The following is a 16,354-nucleotide window of genomic DNA, read 5'->3' on the forward strand; positions in this document are numbered from 1 at the left end:
GTCCAACGTATTCAAGATAACCCAAGTATAAAAATGATCCATAACTATTATAAAAACCATATTCTCTTTTAAAATATGCCTAGCCATTATCTCAGTTCTTTCTTCCTGGAAACAAAGCTGGCATCAGACTCAAATATGGATTAAGCTTTAACATCAGACAATGTATAAACAATAGTCATTCATTAACCCCTGTGGCTGTAATGAACCAGAACGTACCAGGTATTGATTACTGAAACTTCTAAATATACAAACCAGAACCTGTGTTGGAAACAGCACAGAAACCACACAATAGGTATAAATGAAAAAAAAAAAAAATCACTGGTTTACTCCACAAAGCAGGAGGTAAAGTGTTGCCATTTTAATTTCCATCATACTTTATTACAGACAATTATGACATACCTGTGTGCCCATAAATGAAGAGCTGCTATATCTAGACTTGGATTTACTGCCATAATTGAGCCAGAGCATTTTAAAGCCACCACAACTGTGACTATGATTTTACTGACCTCAGTGCTTGCATTGTATCAGTGCCTTAGGCTCAAGCCAGCTCAGGTTGCAACAAGTGCTCTGCAAACCCTTTGAAAATGACAATTGCTGCTCCTCAGAGCCCATAGTGCTAAGCCTAGCTAGGCAACACCATGAGGTTTAATGGGTTTTAGGCTCCAGTTCCTTTTAAGCTTGCTGGCCAATGCCTTGATCTTTCTGTCCTTGCACATTTGAGTACTTTTTTACAGGAACACATTACATTTTTCCTGTTGTCCAAAGGAAAACAGTCTGTTGCCTAAAACGTGCAAGAGCAAACCTAGGAGCCCTGGGGTTAGTTAGAGAAGTAAACCCTGAAATTAATCTCATATGGTGATCCACCCTATCTTTAAACTGTGGAGAACAGATACTCAGATCCTCACCTCTTGTAAACTGTGAGCATTTCACAGGAGTCCTTGGTGTAACTGAGAGCTCATCCAGGCCAGGGTTTGCCTTGAGACATTTTTAAATGGTTTAAATGGTCTTAGGTTAAAATAGAGACTGAACAGAGCTCAGGTAAAGGCATTTTATATCTGTAATGGTACAGAAAAATATTCATGCTTGACAATACTTTGTCAAGTGAAGTGAGAAGTTACTCTGCCCTCTTACATGTACACACTGCTTATCCTCTCAGCAAAGTAACAATCCAGACATTGTTTGTGGTTACAGAAGTTCTCCAGTTTAAATAGTGCTGTGCAGAAAGTGCAGATTAAAAAGGTTTTCAGGGCACTTCTCTCCCTCCTTCACTTGTATGTGTAGACCCCTGGGCACAGCTCAGGACTAAGAAAATCAAACACTTGTAGAGACCTCTAAATTTCAGCTTACCTGTGAGGCAAATTCTTTCTCAACAACTGAGTATTTATTACATTGTACTACACACAGAGGTCTAGTCAGGCAGCAAGGACCTTTCTGGTGTATATGATGTCACATATTTCCACTTTCTCTCATATGAATTTATACACTAAAATTAATTTCTACTTCTGTTGAAACTGAGGATGCAGGAAATACACTTCTGACAAGTGGAGAACTAAAAAGAAAATAAAATGAAAAATGCTGCAGAAAAGTTTTTAAAAATCAGAATTAGTTTACAAAATCAGAGGAATAAAATATGGTCAGTATAATCACAACACAGCCATTCCATAAAGGAAATCTTTCCTGGTGCTTTGGCCTCATGTCAATGGCCCCATCTTCTGTCCCAGTTATTTTTAAAGCTGACTTTACACAGTAAATAAGGATGGAGGTGGGGAAGAGAAAGAGGAAAAAAAAACCCCATTAGGCTCCTCTTAGGAAAATAAGACTTAATTAAAAAGTCTGCCATTGCTTTGCACTTAATTAGGACTAACACAGCTGTTAATAAGCTTCTGATTGATAGTAAACTTGATGTCTGCACAGAAAACTACTTACTTGGTTCAAAGAGGCTGATAGTTTCATACAGTAAAAAGATTCTGTTTTCTAATTGTGCATAATGTTAATATTTGAAACATCCTTAAGGGTGATTGTACCTATTAAAATTTCATATGTGAAATGAGAAATAAATGAATTGGTGTTGCATTTTTAAAGGATCAGATTACTGTTGATTAAAGCTTTGTCTACACTTGAAATTTCCCAGTAGAACAGCTCTACTGGTGGTTGTAATAATAGGAGAACAAGCAGAGATAGGCTGCCAGCGACTGCTATTAAAATTACAATGTCATACAGACCTGATCTTTAATGGGTTATACAAGGCTGTGGTTATAATGGGGCTGTAGCACTTAATACTGCCAACCTCGCTGCTGCTACTGGGGCTGAAATGGGGAAAAAAGGGAACAAAAATCCAGTATAAACACAGTTGGGAAGTCAGTGTTTGTCGGCAGGGCTGAAGCACAGACTGGAGTGTTTATCCAGAATGCTTCCACAAAGACTCACCCTGCCTGAGAAATTAAATATCAAGCAATAATAAGTGAAGGGGAAGGTGAAGTAGAAGGACAGAGCAAGAGAGCAAAAGATGAGTAAAATAATTTGGAAGAAAAGGAAAGAAGCATTTGGGAATGGTAAACTTCATAGAAATAGCAGGGAAGAGAAACAGGCCTCTAGAGGAAAAAGCGAAATAAGAAAATCCCATGCAATCTACTTTTAATTTTTCAATAGCACTCCTCCATGTAACAAATACAGAGAAGAGACTAAAATAAGCTCTGAGGGTTGAAAGGGAAACACAGAGAAAAGCCACATCAAAAGGAGAAACAAGAAAGGGATTTGTGGAAGAAAAAAAGAAATCTTTTGACAAATGAAAAAAAAAAAGTCAACTGAGGAAATGAAGGTATTGAAAAGGAGTGGAAAAAAAAGAGGATAAAGGGGAAAAGGGGGATAAGGAAGAAAAAGGAAAAATACACGGAGCTTACTGTAAGAGCTCTATGTTGTCTAACGAGGTTTAATGCTAGGAGTCACTGACAGAATAAAAGTTTCTTCTCAAGCATTTGGGAAGGTGATGTTCTACTCTTCTGCAGTTCCTGCACAAGTTCAAGCATTTAGCACCTCCCAGCTGCTCCCATCCTGGCAAGGTCGCCTTTGAGACATTTCCAGCCTGTGTGCTAATTCCTCATTCCCTTCTTGGCCTGACAGAAATCACCTCTGGGCAGGAGACAGGGCACAGCCATGGATCTGACAGGCTGCTGCCTGCTCTCCTGTGAGCCCCAGAGAGCTCCAGTACACCTCACCAAAGCACGCTGATATGCCAGGAAAACACCGGGAATGCGCAAGTCTTACACAGGGCGATGCTGGGTGTACATCCAGTCTGGGGCAAGAAATGTGAGGAGTTGTGGGAACAGAATTGGACTGGACCAAAATAGGACAGCACACAAAATAAACCCTGGAGTGTGGAGGAAATGAGAAGTCACAACAAGATCAAGTGAAATCAAAGTTAATTCTGTTCTGGAGCCAGTCAGAAAAGCTGTGCTCTAAACCAAGACATCTTAAAATTGTCAGAGATGAGAAATGATTTAACACTTCAGGATAGGAGAATGGACCCATGAAAAGTAAATACCTCACTCTCTAAATGCAAATTACACTTACTGTGTTCTGCTAGTGCTGTGAAAAGACATAACCCTTTGATGTGAAGCAGTGCATTTCCAAGCTCCCTTGGTTTGGAAGAGCAGGGGTGGTGCAAAATGTCAGCATGTCTCCTGGGATTCTGAACATTTCATCTCTCTTCCAAAAAAGTGCCCTTGACATTAGAATGCCAGCACTGGGCAGCACTGTGCCCCAAGTTTGCTGCTGTGCAAGTGCAGTGATTGGGTAGGACTGTGAGGCCAGAGGTGCCCTCCAAGTGACTCTCAGTAAATGAAAGGAACGAGCAGTGTCACCTGCCAGCTGACAAGGCAGTTATCCAGGCCACACTCTGACCTACCATCTTGGTGTCATGAGGACCAGAAAGCAGCTGGGACTTTGTAAAGGGTTTGAAGCACATCAAATAAAAACAGTGTGACGATTAGAACTCATAAGTGAAGTTGACTTTACTGCTGATTAAGTGCACAACAAAAAGAGGGGGGAAAAAAGGACAACTTTCAGCTTAAAGTGAAAATCTTACTGAATTCTGTCAGGAAAATATAGAAATCTGTGGCTTAGACTCACTGCATTTTGTAGAACATACCTATTTTCTCCTCAACAAGCTTGACTTTGTACTGATCTGAAAAACAGAAACTAGATCAATCCTCCCAAAAGGTGCCTGATTATACGTATAGCTATGTTCTACAGTGAGAATGACAGGGATACATTACCCTTTCATTATTATATGATGTCAAAAAGCTCTTTCGTAGTTTACTGTAAATAAAACCTCTCTAAGTGTTCGCATATGTACAGTAAAGATTTTGGCCCTGTAATAGAAATACTTCACAAGTAAATAAAATCAAGGCTGTAATGACTGTAAGAGGAATTTCAATATTAGTTTGGAGATTAGAAGGTATTTAAATAGGTGGTATTTCCTCAAACTGATATTCTCTGCACAATCTCCTGAATAAGCAATAAAACAGATTGTATATATATTTAAGGAAATGTTTTCAACCAAAAGTGTGCATAATTTGCTCACACCATGTGCCACAATGCCAGTTTACTGGCAAGACCTGTCCTTAGAGAGTGGCTTTTTCTTTAGAACAGTAAATCACATTGTAATTTACACTTACGTATAACAAACCTAAGCCAAATGGTAGCTCATCCTTTGAAAATGAAGATTAATTAACTTGTAAAGGCCATTGCTCTAACACCTGTTTTATTTGGAGTTTAATCAACACAACAGAATTTCAGTAGCAAGAACCCCAGAATTCTATTGTGCTTCAAAGAACATCTCTTATTTGTGCAGTTGAATATAAGTTCTGTTCAAAAATAAGCAATTGAAAGCAACCTAAAATAGCAGTAACAAATTCCATAGACTGAAGCACTTGTGTTAAAATGCCTCAAGCAAATTTATAAGCAATTTCCTAGAATATTCTCTGAGTGTGCAGTTATCAGCAATCCTTATTGCAGATTCTGGCCTCATCACACAGAGGTCCCCCCACCCCCAATGTCTGTAACAAAAGTAAAGAAAGTAAAAGCAAGTAAAATACAAAAAAATGGATTTGTGAAAGAAAATTGCCTACCTGGCATGGTGTCTATTAGTGTAGAACAAATAAATTACATATATTTTAGACAATTCCATAATTTGTACTCTGACAAAAATACAATCAGTGGCTGTCCTCTTACAGGTTAGGAGTTCACACTGCTGTAAGATTTTCTTCAGTGCTAAAGGAAAGTTAAAGCTTTCTGATTAAAGGGTTCAGGGAAGTAAAGAGACAAAACACTTCAGGATATATTTGTCCATCTTTATATAGTTTGCTCATTTTTGCAGAAGTAATAGTTGTTTACTCTTGCGTTGTTCAAAGTCAATGGATGTCCTATGATTTCTGTCTGACTGTGAGTGAGACAGCAGACTTCAGGAGGCTTTTATTTCCCAGTTTCTGGGCAGAAGACACCAAGAACATGTCACATTCTCCCTTCTTTCCTTGGAAATACTGATTCTGTTCTGAACTTTATGCAAGAAATACTGATCTAACTTTAGGGGAATGCAATTAAAAAAAAAAAATGAAGACTACAACATTATACACTAAACAGGTGGGAAGAATAGAGATATATGAATGAAGAATCATAACAGAGAACAATTACAAAATAATATTCTAATGTAGTTCTACTCTAATATATATATCATAAAATATGCAAAACTAAGATCATGAGGAAATAAAAGAATTATAACAGATAACTTTAAATCTCTCCTACAGTACACAGAGACAAGCTTCTTCTCTTTAAATTTTAAATCCAATCTTTGAGACAAGACTTTTTTTGCTTTAACAAATGTAAACGACCTTTTTCTTGATTTTAATCTTCACTAACTAGGTTTCTTAATCAAAATGACAGATATTACTTCATCACAATATTCAAAGACACTAGAAAATGGTATCTTCATATTATAAAAACAAGAGATGAAGACTTGTATCTTCATCTCTCACAAAAAAAATATATTCTTTGGTATCTCTGGTCTCTTTTGTGGTCAAAATTCAACCAAGACAAGATCAGTGGTCTCCATGGGATGAAGTTTAACTTTTTGCCATTAGATTTATCTCTTCAGAGAACAAGACAAAGCTAGCAAAACAGCTGAATATTCCTTGTTACAGATCTTTAATTAATAAGAATCAGTGATTTAAGTAATAGTCATAATAATGATTTATACCTGCTGAGAAGATGAGACTTTTTCCTCAGTACAATGACAATTTCTTGACTTTCCAAAGTGTCATTCTCTGAACACTCCTGCTAACTCAAATAATATTCAGTGCTAAGAAGGAAAGCAGTCTGATATTTTTAAAGGTGAAAATCCCACTCCTGAATACACAATTAGAAACTCAAGTTTCGGAATGCCCTGGACACCTCCAATGAAAACACTGGTTCAAACAAGAGAGGGAAAAGAAATAAAAGGGTGCACTTAGGGAAAAGTAATCCAAAGCAGGTGTTCTTGATTTTCAGAATGATCCAACTGGCAGTTAGAGTCACCAGCCAGAAAAGCAATCTTGGAGTCACCACTTTGTTGAAAAGGTGGCTGAGGAGGGACATGACTGAGATTTTACTTAGTACTGAATGGGAGCTTTTTTGCCACATCCTGTACTCCTAGAAATAAGGGCCATCTGATTAATAGAGTGGGAGAGAATTTTAAAACAGAAAAGACAAAAATATTTATTTACTCATTAAAGAGTGCATTTCTGGATCTTACAGCCATGGGCAGCTGCAGAGGCAGATGGCATCAGCATATTCAACAAGGAACCAGAGATATTCATTGACAGCAGGGCCATGATGAATGCTAACAGGATTACGTTGGAATGTGTCTTCTCACAACCTTAAGGATAATTCTGAATACTGGGGTACTAAATGAAAGGAAATATACAGGCTTGGTGTTACATGGGAGGAAATAGCCAGGCTTGAATATCCTCCCTAAACAGGATTTCCTGTCATCATTGTCAGAGAGAGCACTGACATAGATGATCTCACCCCATCAGTAATTTCTTACCTTCTAGGGCTTTTTTCTATTTTGATATGACTTCCTACTTAAAAGAGCCATAACCATCTCTACTTCCTCAGGGACTGTTTCTGAGAAAGAGTTCTTTTCAGTGCTTTTGGGAACGGAATTTTAGCTCTTTCTGTAAAAATAAAAAGAAAACCCAAAGAGTCAGAGGATGACCGAGATTTTCCACTATCCCTGTTTCTCCCTCTTTCCGTACCTATCCATGTTTCTTTAGGTTACTGAGCAAATAAACATGCCTAGAAAACACTCCTATTTTATTGAGCCTCATCCGTAATGGGTAGGGCAACAATCCATGGATTCTGAAGGAACAATTATTTTTAAACTGATCAGACATCTGTCCTTTTAGATCACACTGAGTGATCTAAAATAATTTTGGTTTTATTACCTTGGCTATTCAGTAAAGCTGGCAATAAGATTTCTGAAAGTTTGGAAAGAAAGGCAAGCACATGCTCTATGCAAAGTTTATACACAACTCTGAAAACTAGAGCTGTCTTGTTACTTATTTTTAAGAGATAATATTTGGCATTAATATTATTAATCTTCTGGCACTCTTTGAGCACTTCACTAACAGCTGGGATATATTTTTCTAATATTAATTAACAACATATAGTTACTAGGTAGTTTATCTAGACTGTACAGACTAGTAAACTGCAACACAGGAAAAATAGTTCTTTTTCTGAGGTCACACAGTGGATCAAGCAGAGGAAAGAGGTCACAGATGAGACAGTTTCTAAGGCTCTTTCATCCACCTCATTAAACTGACAATTCTCATTTCAAACTATTTGTATTCTTTTACATGAGGACTGGTATTCAGAAAGCATTTCTTTTGTTGGAAACAGAAAGCAAAGTCACTTATGTAGCAAATGACCAAGGCATAAATACTCCCAGCCATTAGAAAGGTGGGTTTGGATTGTGCAAAACAGCCTCATTTGCTGCACAAGCTGATTTACATCTGCAATTATGACAACTGTGGGCATGGCTGATGACACACATTTTAACCACTTCCTTTGCATGAACAATTATGTAGTTAAATGTGCAGCGTGCAGTGAATTGCACCCACAAAATCAGAGGCTGAGATTAGGCCTTTTTAAAAGAGCTAGGCCTTACAAAGTGCCAGATAATTGTATACCCCATGAAAGAGAAGAGGGGCTTTATTTCATGACAGTTTTTAAGAAAATGGGACCATTTAAGTTAATTATCTGTGTTGGCTCATTTGAACACCTGTTGGGTTTAATTCACCAGCACCTGGTGCCAACTGTGGGTAACAGGCCTGGGGGTCACTAATTGACAGATTATGTTGTTTACATTTCTTTTTTTTTTTTTATTTTCAACTTCTTTTTTTTTCCTACTCAATTTTTAGTAAGCAAACTTCAGCAGGATTCAAGATAAAAATGCAGAGATAACCAGCTACTCTTGGAGAAGGCAATAAAGTATTTTTTCCATGAACACATGTAACATACAAAGGTTGAAGCCTGATGAGCGTCCATATTCTGTCTGACTGACATATACACCAATTTTAAAACACCAAGGAGAAGGACTGGTTGAAGAGATCATTTGCAAGAGTCATTCAATGCTTAGTCTGGAATATTTTAAATAGGTATCTTAGGGAACAATAATTCAGTTATCAATTCAGGGGGAAAAAAATTAGCTAACACCAAGAGCAAGAAACAGAACTGGGAAATTCTTGATTTATGATAATTGTACTTTGAGAATACATTAGTCATTCCACTGACTAAAATGCTGTAGAGGTAAACAGAAGAACCTGCAAATTAGTTATGATACTCAGTAAATGGAAGAAAATATGCCTGAAAATAATAAAAATCCCTCTGATACTATTGGAAAGACAAGAGAGACAGAGAAAAGTCTTGATGCATAGAGAAGTCTTAGAGTCTAAAAGCAAGCCCAATGTAACCATGGAAATAAAAACAATAAATTGACTCTGCTCCAAACTGCCCAGAACTGTCAGGGTATAGAGATGCAAGTGCACAAAAAGATCCAAATCCAGAGAGCTGAGAAAATTTAAGATGGGGATGTGAGATCTCTAAGCAGATTTCTTCTCAGAATTGTCAGGCATCCTTAGGGATCTCAGTACTTCATTGAGTCAAATTTTTCAAGTCCTCACATACTTTTAGAAATGTGTTTAAATAATTTGCAGAACAGATACACAGGCATTTTGCTGAACTGGAGTTGCAATTTAGACACAAGAAGCTCTGAGCTTTAGGCATTTGGTTTCCTTGTTAAAATCAATCTGAAAAGAAACAAGAAATCTCACATGGTGTACACATAAGTTTTGTATTTTAGGGTCTTGATTTTCCTCTTCAGTCAAGCATACTCACATACCTGTAAATTTCACCCAAAATCACAGCAATAATACAGAATTCTAAATCAGAACTCACAATCAATATGTTCAAAAATTCTTTTGATAGAAATAAAAATCAACACAGGAGAAGAAAAAAAGCTAAACCACCCCACTATCTGAAAGGAAACAGCATCTTCCATTAAACCACAGCTAAGAAAAAGTCAAATTCTCAGGGTGAGAAGTGAACAAAATGAGGTAGATTATCATAGTTAAAATACATCACAATCCATACAATATATAGGTAGGAAATGGAATCAAGATTATTTTTGAATGTAGCTTAAAATAATTGGAAATTCTAGTATCAAACCAAAGCATATGTATCCATAAAGATATTTATTGCAAAATTAGATTTACTCTATGTTTCACTAATATTATACTCGTTGTATATATAATGCTCTGTGCAGACAATGCAGAAATTCCATTTAGTGGTAACACAGTCTTCATGTTTCTTAGAAACTTAAAAATATTCTGCTATCCTGTCATCTATTTGGCTCTTACTTTTCAGCAGATGTAAGAAGTTAAACGTGTCTGGAAAAGTTTTAACTGGTACAGAGATCAGCATAATCAAAACTACTAGCAGGACTGCATTAATTACTATTTCTGGTAAATAATTAATCATCAACCCTTTGCATAGCCCCCGGCCAAAACTCTATATGGTCTCAAACTAACAACACATAAACCTCCAGAGGTATCCACTAACTTGAATTGAGCTTGAGGTGATTTGTTTAGCTGCAAGAACATGTCAACTTTTAAATTAAAATTTTTTTTGTTAAAGTATTGTTCTGGAATATAAAATTTCTGCACCTATGTTTGAAATGCCAGTTTTAATCATAGAGAATGACTTGTGACTTCATAAATTTTTGGTACAGATGGTAGGGATTTCCTGGTGGGAGACTGTGGTGCCAAATGCATTTTTCTCCTGTGCAGAAGCTCATGCGTCACATGGCTCCAAGGGGTTAATTTTGTTACACACAGAATTCTCTACATGATAATGCACTTTCATGTTCCCCATCTGGCTATTGTAAAGTCACAGAGGCTGTGAAGGCACAAGCTTGAAGTAGAAACTGGTGTCCTGGTTTTCAATGGTCCTGAGTATCTGCAACTCCTGCTGAAGTAAGGAGGGAGCCCCAGGTGTTCCATAACTCTGAAACCAAGGTCCTTATAGAATAATTTCAGGAGCATTTCTTTAACAATTTGGTATAGTGAGACTTTTCACTTAAGTGTCACTTGAAGTCCCCATTTCTTATTTTTATGCTCCTCTAAAAGCCTAGAGTTTTCACTAGAAACAGAAAAACATTTAGGGCTGCAATATGTAATATATGTGAAAACCAGAATGCCAGTAAAGCAGTTGGGGGCTTTGGATGGAACATGCAGATGGAACGTAGAAGGTATGGAGCAGAAGACATTTTCACCACCTGCCTACTGAAGCTGAGGAGTAAATTTTTATAGGAGTGAGTTGGGTGCATGGTGCTTAGGTGCCAGTTGGGGTTAAACCATGAAGTCCTTTTTGGTGCCTGGTGTGAGGCACAGAGGGTTGAGTCATAGAGAACACCGGGTGATCACCTACAGGAAAGGCCAAAGCATGAAGCCAAAATCATTGTCTGAAGCACTGTCTCATCCAGAAAATTTTCCCTTTAGGAAGTAGTTGAAACTGTTAGAAGTAGATAAGCTGGAGGTACAAATGGCTTCAGTGTATTTCCAGAGATCATTTCTGATGGTTTCTGGCCCAAGGATATCTGTAGACCTCAGAGTGCATTCCCGGGCATGAGGGAATTCCGTCATCAGCCTATGATGACCACACCTCAACATTTAAAAACAATTCAAACTTGATGAAAAAATCTAAAATATAGTTCTGCTTTGAAACCAATGCCTAAAGTTGCACATTTACTGTGGAAGCGCAAATGGAAACCAACCAAACAAATTTCAGTGCAAATGGAAACCAAACAATACAGGGTTGCATTTGTAGGTATTTGTAGGTAGATAAGATAGCCAGTCTACTACCTACCTCATAAAAGAAGAAAATTATTGCAAATTAAAATCTACTGTGTCTGAAATGTTGTGTCGTACAGAGAGAAGGAATTGTTTACTATGAACTATAAGAAAGTCTTGTTACATGCAATGATGTTCATATGGAAATTATTCTCAAGCTCCATGAATGTACATGGTGAGAAGTCATGAAATCACATGGGTGGCAGTTTTCCATATCTTCATTTTCATGAAGCAAAGACAGTGTGGTACTCACAGTAAGGCAGGGCAGAGCTGGATGAAAATTGCCTCATTTTCCAGCCCATTGTAGAGTTACACATTTGGTTTTGGCTATTCTCCCACACATAAGAATGCAATGAAACCTTGGAAAAAAGCTTCCTGTTCAGCTCTACTTAATTAGCAGGAAGGAAGAAAGCTGCAGGCTAGTCCAGAATGGCTCTTTTGTAGAGGAAGGTGTGAAGCAAAACCAGTGCTCCATCTTGAGTAGAGAGAGGTATTTATCCTCCCACACAGCAGAACACTTTGCAGTGATTCACAGGCATTGCTGCTTCTAAATAGTAGAGAATCCAGCTAGAGAGGAAATTAGGGTATGCTATCATGGATTATCTTTAAGTAGCAGCTATGTCCATTTCCTCTCCTTAATTTCAACTACAAAGTAGCACAAGTGCTCCATGAGACAGCTGAAAGTTCAGTATTGTCACAATGACAAGATCTGCAGCCCAACCAGCAAGCTGGGAGCTCCCATCTTCCCTTCCAGCACTACATTTCACTTGCCTTCAGAATGGCCCTGTAGCTCCAAGTTCTTTTTTTTTAATCAAAAAAGAAAAGAAAAAAAAAGTTTTAGAGTTGAATTAATCAAACTTGACCCAAATCCATACTTCCATATTATGTCAAAACCTATGGGAAACCAGGTAAAGTTGATTTGGGCGAGGAATACAGTGTAAAGATTCCCTTAGTTAACAGGTTTATCAGAAGCCCATGAGATACAAGCAAAACATGCTAATGGATTTGGGAGCTTTGGATCAGACCCCTAACAAGTGGTATGATGTTTAGACAGCATTTTTTTAAATTTTTCAACCTACTGGATTCCACTGAGGCAATACAGCAACTTTACATACCATAAAAGTGAGAAGTACAATACAAGGGAAAGAAATTGCATCTCTTCAAAATTCAGCTATCCACTGGTTATCAAGCAATTCATTAGCTGTGATTTCATGAACAGCATCAACTTTCAGAAGTAGTTTCAAAACTCATTCTTCTAGGAATGAAAACCACAACTTTAAACCTCTCATTTCTACTAACAACAAGACACATTTTAAATTGAGTGCTTTAATACAGCAGAGACCTTTCTTCTTACAGTGCTATGAAATTCGTTCACAATATCATTTATGTCCATTTATTTTTAACATCAATTTTTCTTTTCAGAAAACATGCACTACTTAAAAGCTAAGAAAAATATCACAACTACAGTAATTGTGGAATTCATTGCAATGTAGTCAACACTTATTCTGTGAGAGCATTGTGTACTTACCAGCCTTGGTAACTATTTCCCAGACCAAATTTTTCAAAGCAGAGGTCTTCCCTTCTTATTATTTTAAAAGCTTGTATTTCGAGCCTTCTATAAAAGGTACAAGAAAATTAGGGTCAATAAATGAATACCTACTATTTTTCTGAAAAAACTGTGTATTATGGGATCACTCCGAAATCAAAGAGTTGGCAGGACTGGGAAAACTTCAGAGAAGTCTACAAAAGTAACTCAAGTTCTAAAAATATGTCTCTCAGAGAGATTTAAAGGAAAAAGGTTATGAGGTTAAGAGGTGATTTAATCTTTGTAACTAGGTATCCACAGAGATAAAAGGTAATTGCTGTTGTATGGATTTTTTAAGCAGTAGCCAAAGGTTTACTAAGAGACAATTGAATTACCAGCTAGGAAATATTAAACTGAACTTACAGAGTATTTTACTCCCTAATTCACCCACCCAAACCCCTTGGCTAACTTGCTGCCACTGTGTGCAGTATTTCTATCTCAGAAATAAAGTTTACTGCACACACTGGGTACTTATCATTTCTTTCCATTCCATGTCCAAGTAATATCTTCCATCAAACAATTCAACAATCCTGTACTAACAACCACTACATTGCAGTGATAAGAACCATCAGTAATTCATGGGCCAATGTTTTTAGGCTAGTGGGTTAATAGTAGTCACAAGAACTGAAAGAACAGCCACAAGACAAAACAGACCACTCTCAATTTGGGCATTGGAGTCCCAGTGAGCTGTCTTTCTAAAAACAGGGTTTAGCTCAAACAAATCATGGATGCATTACAAGAGTTACTAGATACTTTTATTCTGTAGGATTTTATTTTGTAGATTTTCTTATATAAGTCAAATTAGTCATATATAGTAGGCACTTGTATCCCTAAAGTCAACTGTACTGATGTTGAGAATTCAGCTCTAAATTCTTAAAATCTATGAAACGTGTTCAATTCTCAGTCTAGGATGCTATTCTTCATAGAGTAAGAGTAAATTAAAGCAACTCTGTTTCACAGAAAAATTACAGAAATCTAGAATATAATTTTACTGTTCCAAAAGACATATTTTTCAGAACAAAAAAATAAAGCAGAAATACTGGGAGAAACAAAGCATAATTTTCAATTCTTCACTCTTTGTTCTGCTATTTAGATGTATCTCCTTTACCTATGTAGTGTGACTGTTGACTTGTTTGGCCTCATGTTATTTATCAGTAGAAATATGGTAATAAAATGACATGTCAGAAAAATGTGAAGACTTACCATAAGTGTCTATATTAAGAGTATACATGTTCATAAAAATATACCTAAGCTGCATTCTTGTTTTGTGTCTATTTTCTGTTATTTTGAGTTAAAATATTTGAATAAATGCAGTATCTGCATCTTCAATTTAATCTTTCTGTGTCATCTGCCTCCTTTACACTGACTGTATTCTTAACAATGTGGAAACAATTAAATAAGAAAAAAGGAAACTTATTAAACTAAGAACAAATGTATTCCTACAAAAAAAGAAGTTTCAATATCAGACACTTGGTATTGGGTTTCTGTGACTATGTACCAGCACGAGTATTAACCAGAAAGATCAACTTTAAATGATTATTAGAGAATATACTTTGAAAGTAAGTATTGATCTGTGTTTTAATAATCACATGGAATGGAAAACCATATCATGTGGTCTGTGTTTTCAATCAAAACTAACAAAGATTAAACTCCTGATAGATTTTACATCATACTATCCGTGCACAACTGACTTGCAAGAATTATACAGCAAATACTTTTGAGAAACTAATACTCCTTTTTGTGACCATTTAAAACAAACAAAAAACAAAAAAAAAAGCTAACTTCATCAAATAAATTATTTGCAACAAATATTTTTTTTAGTTCAATTCCCAAAATGCAGAAGTCAGTACTGAAAAAATTTAGTTTTCACATCCTGGTGAAGGATGCCTGCTACTTTATATCAAAGCAAAACTCTGTGTTGTTTCATTCATATGGTTTTAATTTTTAAGGTAAAACATAAAATTAATATTTTGGTGCATTTTCCCCAAAACTTTTAATCTCAAAATATCTTTGACAAAAGTTGAGGTTTTCTTTTATCCTGCAGTTCTCCTTCCCAATCTCCCTCAGGACTTAAATCCACATGGAACTCAATTTAAGGAACAGAAAAGGGGCAGAATGCATTCATTTCAGGACATGGTACCCTAAGTATTGGCTGGTGACAATGCCCATTATTCTACTATGCACAGATAGGGCTAAATTCTCTCCAGACTAAGGCAGTGACAGACAACAGATAACTTCAGCTGAAGAAATCAAGTTAAGTAGGTGAAACATATCACATGGCACCTCGAAAATCTGTGAAGAAATTTTCTGTGCCTTTAGAAAGGAGCAAGAATTACCACACTTTCTTAATAGGTTTCTTATTGCTGTAATGCAGGAAGTAATTTATTAGGCATCCAGGTTTCTTCAGCTGCACAAAGGTTTTTGAGAACTACTGTGGGGGCCAGAGCACACCTGGAAGAATGAGGAAGAAATCCAATAGTGCAGATGGCCCAGGAAAAAGAATCCCCTGACCCTTTCCTATTAGACAGCAGCACACAGGCCACACTCTGGCAGCGTGACAGACAGCAGGACTCTTGCTGCACTAATCCTTCAATGTGCTGGCACACTTTTGTATTTTAATGGATTTTCTTTTTGCTGGTTACTATTGTGGATGCTTCTGTGAATATGTGTTAAGACAGAAATTAAATGGGAAGCATAGAGTACACCTTTGACTGCACATAAAAACCCACCAGGCTGGCCTTACCCCACTGTGCAGAGAAAACTCTGCATTAACAGAGTTCTGGAGTCACCTTGGGGCTTGTGTCCCCATCTAGGTGCAGACCCAGCCTGTGGTGGCAATAACAGCCAGGGCACCAAGATGGAATATTCCATTTGCATGGACAAGGGAGCCAGGGCAGCCAGGGATTTAGCAGGGAAGCATTGGCTGGAGCCAGGAAGGGTCAAAGTGGCACTAGTGGCAATAATGCCACTAACAGTATCCTTAAGCCCATTAGAGGAGCACCAGGAGCATGAGTCATTATTCAGGGTGGGAAGAAAAGCAATTTGCAAAGGCAGAATTAAAATCAGAAGATGATCTTGTGGCTCTTGTATTACTGTTTTCAAATTAAGCAATAAAAAGGAGTGTGAATTGCATTCTATTAATTTATACACGGTGTTTTCATTCTTGGGTAGTCAACACAACAAGGGGTGAATTAATGCTACTTTGTTCTGACACTGTTGTGATTACAAAATGCTAATTTTAAGAAATATTTATATTGCTAATTAAGGAAGAAGGTCAGAAGTTCTAAGCTCCAGCTGCAATCAACACAGTTCACTGCTCTGAATT

The 16,354-nt window shown here is 37.1% G+C and overlaps 1 long non-coding RNA gene across 1 annotated transcript in view; it reads right to left on the reverse strand.

The window, feature by feature from the left end:
• The window catches only part of LOC131085232 (uncharacterized), a 291,057-nt gene that overhangs the window by 247,532 nt on the left and 27,171 nt on the right, over nucleotides 1-16,354 (reverse strand). Inside the window, exon 9 of the long non-coding RNA XR_009114613.1 lies at nucleotides 12,973-13,059. This is a non-coding gene — a long non-coding RNA (uncharacterized LOC131085232). The remainder of the gene's footprint in view (nucleotides 1-12,972; nucleotides 13,060-16,354) is intronic.

This window comes from Melospiza georgiana, chromosome 6 (assembly GCF_028018845.1).
Source record: "Melospiza georgiana isolate bMelGeo1 chromosome 6, bMelGeo1.pri, whole genome shotgun sequence".
NCBI lineage: Eukaryota > Metazoa > Chordata > Aves > Passeriformes > Passerellidae > Melospiza > Melospiza georgiana.